Source organism: Sinocyclocheilus rhinocerous, unplaced genomic scaffold (assembly GCF_001515625.1).
Source record: "Sinocyclocheilus rhinocerous isolate Xijiao unplaced genomic scaffold, SAMN03320098_v1.1 scaffold2348, whole genome shotgun sequence".
Classification (NCBI taxonomy): domain Eukaryota; kingdom Metazoa; phylum Chordata; class Actinopteri; order Cypriniformes; family Cyprinidae; genus Sinocyclocheilus; species Sinocyclocheilus rhinocerous.
In genome coordinates, this window is record NW_015655583.1 from 108,552 (window position 1) to 120,344 (window position 11,793).

Below are 11,793 nucleotides of genomic sequence, written 5' to 3' on the forward strand. Positions count from 1 at the left end.
GTAGAGCTCATGTGATCGTTCTCCTCTCAACCGTAGATAAACATACGCAATGGAAGTAGGCAGGCTCTGTTTTTCATTCATTTTTGTTTGTATGTACGGATTTAATTTTGATTATATTTAGTCTTTTGCCTCCAAAATGTTTGTACTTAGCAGCAAGAAACCTGATTCGCTGTCAAGGCAACCAGTATTGAGAACTAGGGCTGTGCGATTAATCGAAATTGCATCGCAATCGCGATTTGAGACGTTGCGGTTTGCTAATCGCAAAGCCTGCGATGTGGACACGATATTACTCTGTTCCAGAGCATATGCATGACTGCCAGCCTTGAGTGGCAGCCTTACTAACCAATAGAGTGAGCGCCCCTCCGTTCTCCCCAATCAGCACTGTTCTAGCCAATTGCATAAACGCCCACCATTTAAAAAAAAAATTTAAAAAGCGGGAGAGAGAGAGAGAGTGTGTGATTATGGCGTCTACAGGGTCAGATCGATAGTTAGGCAAATTATAGTGTCAGCCTCAGACGTCACGCCCACGGACCGTTGGCTGAACGTCTGATGCATACGGCACACAAAAGTGGAAACACTACAGGCGTTTCGAAGTCGTCATCAGATCGGTTGACTTATACAGGATTTCCAGGAGACCTGTGTTGCGATCTTTAACGTTCCGCCTGGAAACAAAGATGCCGTGGCACCAAACCCCCTCACGAAAGAAGAAATCCGTTGTGTTTACAACTGTGACGATGAGCGCTTGTCAGGATCAACTAAACGCTGGATTATCAAAAGTATGTGAAATATTTCAAGTACGCGGCATAGAATTTTTAAAATACGTCCGCGAGTTTTACACACCGGTCTGTTATTGGGGCGACATTTCCACGCCCCGAAGCGTGACGTTGAAACGAAACGAACTGTGATTAGTTGTTTGACATGTCGGTCAAACGGCCTTATGTGGCCTTGGCCAATAAAAGCTGCCATGAATTCCGAGCTGCAGACTTGCACTTGCACTCTCAGACTTGCATTCTCAGACTTGCACTCTCAGACACTTGCGCTTCCGAATCAAATCGCAATCGCAATATCTGTCCAAAAAAAAATCGCAATTAGACATTTTCCCCAAATCGCACAGCCCTATTGAGAACGCCCACTAGCAACCTCATCGCCAGGCCCTGGCGACATGCAGCGACAAAAGTTGCATTGCATTGACACAAATTTCAAATGATTTTCAATGATCGCTTTGTTGCGTCAGTTGTAGACAGACTTTAGCTGTTGCGGCGCGGCGCAACACGACAACTGTCGTGACCGGTGTAGACACGGTGTTATGTTTTTTTTTTGCAAAAGGCGATTTTCAAAGTGAAGTAGCTTCTATTATTTTGTATACCTCATCAGCAGCTTGCGCAGTGTTGGTTGCTTGGTAACAGACCCGAGAGTGGATTGTCGAGCTTGATAATGCAATTTAAGATTTCCTAACTAGAGATAAGATACGATTTTGGAAGATAGGATAAGAATCCCAAATCAAGTTAAGATTTGCTTCTGTAATATGAATTTCTGAAAAATCCTAATTTAACATATCACATCTTAAGTTAAGCTCTAAAATAAGAAACTTTCTGTAATATGCCCCCAGAAGAGCAAAGGTTATGCCTTCTTAACACAGAATGTATTTACAATCTTTGATAACTGAACTCACTGTCTATCTTCCCTTTTTACAGTCCACATTTGTGTGTTTTGTAAGAACTAAATAAACCAGCATGTATTAAGTCTCTAAATAAGAACAATACACTTCAGAGGATCAAATACTTTCAAGTTGAACTTGTTTTTCAGTATTGTGGCAGAGGTCTGTAGGAATGCCTGACTGAACTTGCAACTCCCCGGGGTGTTTTTTTAACTGTTTGGGAGGGAGATGTCACATGCACTGTTTGCATAAACACTCAAATATGTGTGCATGTATCTTTGTAATATTGTGAGCTTGTAAATCTGCTAGATACACTGCATAGACAGGTGGTAGAAGTGTAATTTTGACAGCCACATAAGGCCAGAAAACACAAACGTCAACTATGCAAATTTTACGAGTGGAATATAAAAACCTAATTTGGGCTGACAGTCAAACTGAGGTGGCAGATGACACATTTATCAATCCAAAGATACCATGAGAGCCTGCCTGACTTTGAAAAGAAGTGATACTCATGAAAGTGGCCAGACATCGTTTATTTTCAATCAGCGACAGACTGTTGGTCTGAGTAGGGCTCAGCTTTATGCAAATGAGCAGTGACAAGCGAGAGGACAACAGTGATGCACCACCTTATATTGTTTGAATACATCAACCTGATTTTTAGGGAGTAAACATTTCAGTGCAGTGGAGCAATTTTGACAGTGGGACAGCCCAAGAAATGGCCAACTCCATGGCCAGTGCACTAACTACTTAAATGGGGGGGGACTACATAAATAGGGAGTTGTTTAAGGAACGTCCTAGAACTGCTTCTAGACTTGTGCATGTGAGTAATTATCTTAATTCAGTCTCAACAATCTTCATTCAAAGATGCTACTAGCTGGATCAACCTGAATGTTTAATGATTGTGCATGACTTTTATCAGTCTATTCTTTTTAGTGAATCATCCACATCTTGCACATAGTGTGCTTGACATAAATGTTATCACCAGCAGGGGCTACGAGAATTGTTTACCCCTTGTGCAACCCAAAATTTCTAGTCTCATACACACTTATCAGAGAGTGTCATCTACGCATCTGTGGAAATGACTGCAGTAATTGGTGGATGCACCAGGTGATTACTTAATCCATATCCACCTTGAAATGAACCAATACCTGTTACTATTCTTAATGTTGTCATGCTGTGGAAAGTCATTGAACTAATGTTTTGAATCGTTTGAAGTGTTTTCTGTTCTGTGTGAATATCTCATCGCATAAGAGACTGCTGACGGCAGTAGTTGCATTTCTCAAAAGCACAAATGAACCAAAATTCCTAATTTATGCACACACACAAAATAAAAAAATAAAAACGAAAGAGCAAAGAATGCGTATTACGCCTCAAAGATTAAACGTGCTTAAAAGGCTAGAACACCAGACAACCAAATATTCTACTGTACATAACGCCAAATAGTACTTATATGAGACATTCATTCAAATTACATAAGAAGCCGCTACGCTTGTGCTTGATTTTGATCTGTAATAGTCAATATAGCAGTACAATCGATCTACAGTATATGAAAACATGACATAACTGCGATCGCTCTTTCATGCATCATGACGTGATTGTCAACGAATATACACAGGTATTGCTTCAGTCAATTGTCCTTTTCTCAGTTTCCTCACCCACATACATTACATTTACGATGTATTCGGCTATAATGTCCATTGATCAAAAGGTTGTATTGGTTTTACGCATGCATGATTTTTTTCTTTTCTTTTTTGTAATCCGTACGCGCACTAAAGCTGAAACAAGCAATCGTACTGTAGCCTACACAGCAGTGTTGCGCATGACATAACCTTTCTAGATCTGATGTTTCTACTCTACTGCAAAACGGTACTAATCATAATTTACAAATGCACGGGCTTTTCGATTCATTGTACATTAAAATACAACACGTTGACACGCAGCCTGTCACTCACCTGAGCTATCAAGCGCACGTCCAGGTGGATCATGGAGATTTCAGAGTAATGAAGAGCAAGCAGTCGAGGCGATTCGGTCCCGCCCAGATCCCGTCGACTTCTTCTCGGTAAGGCACCGACCAAATGATACAAGAGCAACAGAGCACGGTAAAGGGAGGGACATTACTAGGAGGGTTATAGAGAGATAGAGAGAGTCTTAGAAGTGTTCATTGTGTTTACAACCTGTGTGTTTAATTACTGAATGACTTTAGCGGGGGAGGCCTTTTTTGTTTGTTTTGTAATTTGTGTCAAAACTTTTATGGGCACAATCAGTTGAAACCAAATGCAGACATTAGCAAATGCAGTTAGCTAACATGAACATTAAAAGATGTTCAACAGTATGTAACCTTATTTATATATAATATAAATCTTTTATCTTTTTAAAAAATTGAGTCTTTTTTCCAATTGAGCACCTGTCCCCAAAAATGTATATGCAAAAATAAATAAATAGACCGCTTTACCCACCCAAATGTACAATCTAAATCTCAATCATTGTTTATGAGACAGAAAAGAGGGTTGCTTTGAAAAGATGGAAAATGGAGAGCATTCTGTAACTAGCCCAACGAGAAAGTCTGGCAGAGACCAGCGAATGCTGTGCAGTCCATAAAAAGAAGTGCTGAAGCAGGACAAATTCTGATTAAATGCACTTATCAGTTCAGTTCATGATAGCTGTCAGTGCAAAATGTCCAAATAAGACCTGGTCAGGCAATCAATTTTCCATCCACCAGAGGGCTTTAAAAACACATCAGCTGTGTCAGCTTGGAGGATGTGTTTTAGTTCATTATTATAATTTTTTCATAATCCCCTTTTTGGTGAGTTCATGTTAGCATGTTCGCAGTCTACGAAACTCATCTTTCTGTAAAACATCTTGTTAATATTTGGAAGGGGCTGAGTGATTGAGTAATAATTGTTGCTTCTTTTGGAACACCCTTTGTGTTTGGACTAAGCTTATGATGTCTAAATTTAAAATCAACTAGGTTTTGGAACAGAGCATCTACTATATCTATGTATCTCTCTCTCTCTTTCTTATGGAGAATTTCAATTTCATAAGCTGTGCATTTGCACTAGTGATAAACCGCCTTAAGGTCAGATGAGGGTTATGGGTGTGTGTTCTCCGAGGAGTGTTTGCATGAGGAGACACACCCTGTCACGAGTCACCACTCATGCATGACCCAGCATGGTTTGCTTGGTCACAGCTGCACAGGATTGACCTGTGCATCCTGAACTCTGGCCTTGCCCCTTCCCAACTGGCTAGCATCTTCTAAACACAAAAAAAATATTTTACCTTGTTTTACAGTCACTTTTTCAAATGTTTAGTTATGAGTGTGTAAGTATGTACTTAAGTCAAACTGAGAAATGTCTGAATGTCACTGCATTAGATAAATTATCAAAGTAAATGGGATTTATTTTAAAGAAAGATTTCACAAGCACATTTTCCTCCTTTAAAAACATTTCAGAAGATTGTTAGGTTTTGAACAATGAAACAGTAACAACTGTTCAAAATATTTATTCAATTCCTTAACCACCACTAGCCGTTCTGACCCTGCAATGAATATGGTCAACAGAATATGAAATCATGATCCTCACAGGACTTCTGATTTTGAATAATATAAATAATAAATACATTTAAAATTGTATTTACTATTGAACACAATTTTGTTTCGTAGATACGATATAAAGACCAACAATGAACTGATAGGTGATAGTGTACACGTTTGTAGATGCCATAAGTCAGTATGATTTTAACTTAAATTACTGATGGATAACTATACTAACCATAATCCTAAGAGAGATCCACCCAACAGAGAATTTGCTGTTACCATGGAAATGAAAATCATGCTAATAGAGCTCATTAGTGACATCTACTAATATATATATATATATAAATCGACAGTTTTGATTATTTTCAAATGCTTTTTTCATAAGTCAGAGTTTGCTAAACCAGAACTTTCATACACAGCAAAGATTCTTTATGCATATGCTTGCATTCTCATGTTTTTACTCATCACCATTCACATACTGTATGGATGTGAATGGTGTACAATAAAACAGTACAATAAAATTGCCGCTTGGTTACCAAATATGATCAAAACCTATTGCTAAATGGCTCAGAAAACAATACAATTACAGTTAGTTATAACATAATTTGTTTTGATGACACTTGTTTTGTTATGTAATGCAATCCAAAATAAGAAAACGTACAGGAAGTTTCTTGAATTTGAGGAGATGATGAAAACACTCAAATATAATGCACAGAAGACTGAAACATGCAATATGGCACTAATGACTGAAACATAAGAGGCAGAATAATCTTATTCCGAGGTGAGATATATATGAATAAACTCAGATATTTAAAAAATGCACAAGAACTAGGTACCAAAAAGCAGAAATGTGATGGAGATGGAAATAATGAAGATGAAAAATCCTACTCTGATGTGAGCCAAATAAAATGCAAAAACCCTCATATAAAAATGCACAGGAACAAGATGCTTACAAAGCAGAAATTTGAGTAGATGACACAATCATGGAAGAATAAGGCACCAATAACTCAAATATATGAGGGAAAAATACCTCGTCTTGTGAGCTAAAAATTATGCATAACATTCCAAAATAATAAAACATTAACAGCGGCAACATATGTGAAAATCCAAACATAAGGCATTAGTCACTTAACCATAAGAGGAAAAAATATCGTGTTTAGAAATGTGAGATGATGTGAACAATGACTTAACAATGTCAGCGTAACAAACAAAAGAAAGTATCAACAGTGTCTTCCTTTGGAGAAATGAAAGTTGACACAACTGAGACATGAGAAAGTTCTGAGAGAAAGGAGCCCAAAATGAGAATGGGTCATGAGAAACATGGAAGAACTCTTTATAGTCTTACTTGTCTTTTATGAAAAGGTTTTATTTCTTAGAGTTTTTTTTTGTTTTTTGATTACACTACGGTTTTTAACCTTTAATGGTCAGGTCAGTAGGAGGAGAGACAGGAAACAATGGGAGATGGAGAAGTCAAAATGTCCTAACTCCGACCTCAGTGTGTTCCAGTCAATCACACCACAAGATGGCGCCATGACTCAACAAAAACATTTTGTAACGTTCATTATGTAAAGCAGGGGTGTCAAACTCAATTCCTGGAGGGCCTGAGCTCTGCAGATGCCTTGTCCCTACCCTAACCCTAACCACTTGACTACTTATATGACGTATTTCCTGTATTTGGTCCAAGTGTTCAAGTGAGCATGAAGACCACAAGTGTGTGTAGAACTTTTCATTACCTGATAGGACACACGTATAGTGTTGTAAAAATGCAAGTGTTTACAGAGATTTATATTCAATACTTTGCATTTTAAAATCAAATGATATGTAATATCTAATTATTAATAATATTTAACATACATTGGAAAGGTTTCTGAGACCTCTCGCAAGATCTCGGCAAAAATTCTCACAATTTATTTCCAGAACATGATGCATACACCAAGCCTCGAATACTGCTCCAGTACTGCGCTTTGGCGTTTTTAAGACCTGGGACAGTCTTGCGCACTTCCTGTGGCGCGCACGCGCTCTCAAGTGGCCAAGACCGCAAGTGTGGGGATTTGGACAAGGCAAGAGTTTAGATTCAACCCTAATTAAACACACCTGATCCAACTAATCAAATCCTTCAGGATTATTTGAAAACTACATGGTATGTGTTTTGGAGCAGAGTTGGAACAAAACTCTGCAGTGCTCCGGCCCTCCAGGAATTGAGTTTTACACCCCTGATGTAAAGCAACGTTCAGGCTCTCCCAAAATCTGTTTATTGTCGTTTGTTGTTCAAAACTTGTAAACTATCTAATGACAAATATAATGGTATGCTGTTCCAAACAGTAGCGCTAGATAGCTGTCTATCAGTATAAATAACAGCACATGACATTCTACTCTGAGCTATCCACGTCCTCAAAATGATGCATTTCTAAGGCAACATCAATGCCTAAGTTGAAAGCCTAAATGAATCTGCGGCGGTCAGGTGGTACAGCGGTCATGTTGGCCTAGTCATAGCTCTCAGAAGATTCCCAGCTGACCGCAAGTGTGGGTATTTGGACAAGGCAAGAGTTTAGATTCAACCCTAATTAAACACACCTGATCCAACTAATCAAATCCTTCAGGATTATTTGAAAACTACATGGTATGTGTTTTGGAGCAGAGTTGGAACAAAACTCTGCAGTGCTCCGGCCCTCCAGGAATTGAGTTTTACACCCCTGATGTAAAGCAACGTTCAGGCTCTCCCAAAATCTGTTTATTGTCGTTTGTTGTTCAAAACTTGTAAACTATCTAATGACAAATATAATGGTATGCTGTTCCAAACAGTAGCGCTAGATAGCTGTCTATCAGTATAAATAACAGCACATGACATTCTACTCTGAGCTATCCACGTCCTCAAAATGATGCATTTCTAAGGCAACATCAATGCCTAAGTTGAAAGCCTAAATGAATCTGCGGCGGTCAGGTGGTACAGCGGTCATGTTGGCCTAGTCATAGCTCTCAGAAGATTCCCAGCTAGCAAGTTATAATTACGACTTCTACAAGGACGTGAGTGCTTTGGCGTTGATAATGTTGACATAAAAATGCTATACAAATGCATTAACTAAACAATAGCATTTTGGGGGCCTGAATACGCAGACTTTTGAAAAAAGGTTTTAAAGTTTTTGAAAACGATACCATTATTGTCTTTGTGTAAACTAAAAACATGCATTCGTGAAAACTGTGTTTGCTCTGGCCCATTTTTGAATCAGACCCAGTCTCAGCCTGCACTCACGCCTGCATGGGTACTTAGCCAGAGGCTTTGTCAATCCTAGAGCTAGTGGCAGAGCCAACTGAGACTGTTGCAGCTTCCTCAAAAAAGGGAGGAGAAGAAGAACTCCTTCTTCATTCCTTTGCTCTCTTAGTAGTTCCAAGTCTCAGGGTCCCACTGGTCCCTGATGTCTCCAGTCCGTTGGTCCCAAAATTCAGTGGTTCTCAGAGGGACTACAGGACTACTGTAATGTCCTACTGGTTGGCTTTCCAGCCAATGCAACCAAGCCTCTGTAGAAGATCCAGAACAGAAGGCTGAATGTTTTAAATCAGCCAAAAAAGATGCACATCCCACCCCTCGTGATCTCTCTCCACTGGCTCCCAGTTGCGGCCACAATCAAATTTAAGGTTTTGATGCTGGCTTTCAGGACTGCCACTGGAAGCTTGTTCCTCTTGGGGACGAAAAAATGTCCCCACAACATCAAAAATTACTTGAATTACTATACTTGTGGGGACATTTGGTATACCAGGTACACACATACACACACAAATCCTCTTCTTTTTTTCTTCTCTGCATTTCTCCTCTGCTCTAGCTTAGTCCAGTGGTCCCAGGGCTCCTCCATCCCCCTGGCTCCTACTTGGTCCTCAGATCCCTTGAGTCTGCTTCGGTCTTCTGTCTCCCCGGCTCTGCCCTGGTTCACACCTCCAATAGCTCTGCCATTGCCCTTCATCCCTCCAGCTATCACGCCACTCTGTCAGTTGGTCTCTGTGGTCTCTTCCTCCTCTTCCTGTCGGCTCCACTATTAGTCTCACCTGTTCCTTATTTTAAGCCTCATAGTTGCACCCCTCTGTTGTGGAACCTACCGTGACACTATATATACAGTATATATATATATATATATATATATATATAAATGACTGAGACATTCACAGGGCTACAGGGCACATACATGTCGCACGTGCTACTAAAAACCGGTTTGTGCGATGAATAAATTTACCACAGTAGCATGTGTGCAATACAGTTTTGCAATCTGTGTGAGCCTGTTTACAAACCTGTAACCAGAACATTTAATCACGTTTTTAGTCCACATTCACTTAATAACATCAGTCGAGTGTTTGAAATAACTTTCTTTTGTGATCTGACATGGTTTCATATCAGACAATGAGGCAGAAATCATGCTATTTTATAGTATTCTGTACAGTGATAGAAATTAATTAACAATGCATTATAGATATATTTTATTCTTAAAAATACCAGAGATGGCTTGAAGAACACAGATAAACCATATATTGTTGCAATCGTATGTTTACTGTATTGAAGTTTCATCAGGTAAAACGTCTCTATCTGCATTTTATTCAGCTACAGCGATAGCTGGATGCCTTGCCTTTGTCCATATACGGTATTTCCTTATATGGACAAAGATATTAGCCTACTTCTGTGAGTCTCACTTGTGGAGTTTCTGTGCAAGTGCGCCCTTTGGCTACGAGTTACGTGTGTACTCACTAATGCTCACAAACACCCTATTTTGGGTAAAAATTGTAAAAAGAACACTTTTCTCTAAAGAATTTGGAAATAAACATCCATAGCTATACGTTTTTCTCAAGTGTAGAGAGGAGTACAGGAATTATTTTTTCTCTCAGTGGATACATAAGATTTCCCGACAAAAATTAAGAAATGACCTTCACCATTTTTTTAATGATACTAATTTAATATTTTAGAATAAAACCTTAGACATTTCTAATGATTTATAGTTATAGGCCCCCTGCATGTTAACAGGGGTAAGTAAGTATAAATTATAATTGCACTATAATTTTCTTTCTGTTTGCATTTCAATTAAAGGGATACTCCACCCCAAAATGAAAATTGTCATTAATCACTTACCCCCATGTCGTTCCAAACCCGTAAAAGCTTTGTTCGTCTTCGGAACAGAATTTAAGATATTTGGATGAAAACCGGGAGGCTTGTGACTGTCCCATTGACTGCCAAGTAAATTATACTGTCAAGGTCCAGAAAAGTATGAAAGACATCGTCAGAATAGTCCATCTGCCATCAGTGGTTCAATCTAAATTTTATGAAGCGACGAGAATACTTTTTGTACGCGAAGAAAACAAAAATAACGACTTTATTCAACAATTCGTCTCCTCTGTGTCTCTCCGCATCACTGTAGCGCCATTTTGGAGAATAACCACTGAACGCAAGCAGCGGGATGCACTGTTTTCGTTCAAATCAAAGCGTAAATACATGTAGAAAACGTCCTGAATTTTATGTGTCGCAGCTGACACAGAAGAGCGTACGCTGCTTGCGTTCAGTGGTTATTCTCCAAAATGGCGCTACAGTGATGCGGAGAGACACAGAGGAGACGAATTGTTGAATAAAGTCGTTATTTTTGTTTTTTTTCGCGTACAAAAAGTATTCTCGTCGCTTCAAAAAATTCAGATTCATAAAATTCAGGACTATTCTGACGGTCTTTCATACTTTTCATACTTTTCTGGACCTTGACAGTGCAATTTACTTGGCAGTCACCAAGCTGCCAAGCTGCCTCCCGCTTTTCATCCAAAGTATCTTAAATTGTGTTCCGAAGACGAACAAAGCTTTTACGGGTTTGGAACAACATGGGGGTAAGTGATTAATGACAAAATTTTCATTTTGGGGTGGAGTAACCCTTTAAATGTACAGTATAACTCACCACAATTTAGTAATTTTAAAGCATAATAGTAATTTTGAGTTGTTTCCAAGGATAAGAGGCAGAATCACCCTACAATAGGATGTGGTCTAGGTGATGGCAAATCGTTTTTTTTTTCTCAGCTTAGTCTTTTCTCTGCTTGTGTTCCACATAGTGTTTGTTCAGCCTGGATACATTCATTAGCAAACAAAATTTGAAATGTAAGTTCTTTTGTATTAATGTATTAATATGATATGAGGTCCAGTTACAAGCATGACACTAAAACAGATAGTGGTAATAGCTACTTTTTACTTAAGTACATGTCATAGCCCATACTTATTTACTTTAACTTGAGTGAAAAATTGTAGTCAGTACTTCAACTTTTACCAGAGTCTTTTTAAACATGAGTATCTGTACTTCTGCTTGAGTGAAGGATGAGTGTACGTTTGCCATCTCTGATGGACACCAACAATCTAAAGTAAAGCATTTTACTTACAATTTCCATTTTCTTTAATCATAGCATTGTGGTTCTATTTATTCGGAAAATTAAAAGAATGCAAAGTTTACGAACCACAATTTCTGAATAATAATGTTAATTGATGAATGGTTTGTCTCCTCAAGTTGTGTATGGTCACTAGAGCATGTCACTGTTTAAGTGAATTTGAAAAGAGTCTCTTCCTGTTGCTTCGAATCAGTGTTGAATGTCTCTCTTCCAG

General features: G+C 38.8%; 1 protein-coding gene across 2 annotated transcripts in view; it reads right to left on the reverse strand.

Moving 5' to 3' along the window:
- The window catches only part of LOC107718694 (band 4.1-like protein 1), a 107,027-nt gene extending 103,240 nt beyond the window's left edge, over window positions 1-3,787 (reverse strand). For both annotated transcript variants that reach the window (XM_016525885.1, XM_016525884.1), the window contains exon 1: window positions 3,610-3,787. The gene's annotated coding sequence lies outside the window, so the exon portion shown is untranslated. The remainder of the gene's footprint in view (window positions 1-3,609) is intronic.
- Between the last annotated feature and the right edge of the window lie 8,006 nt (window positions 3,788-11,793).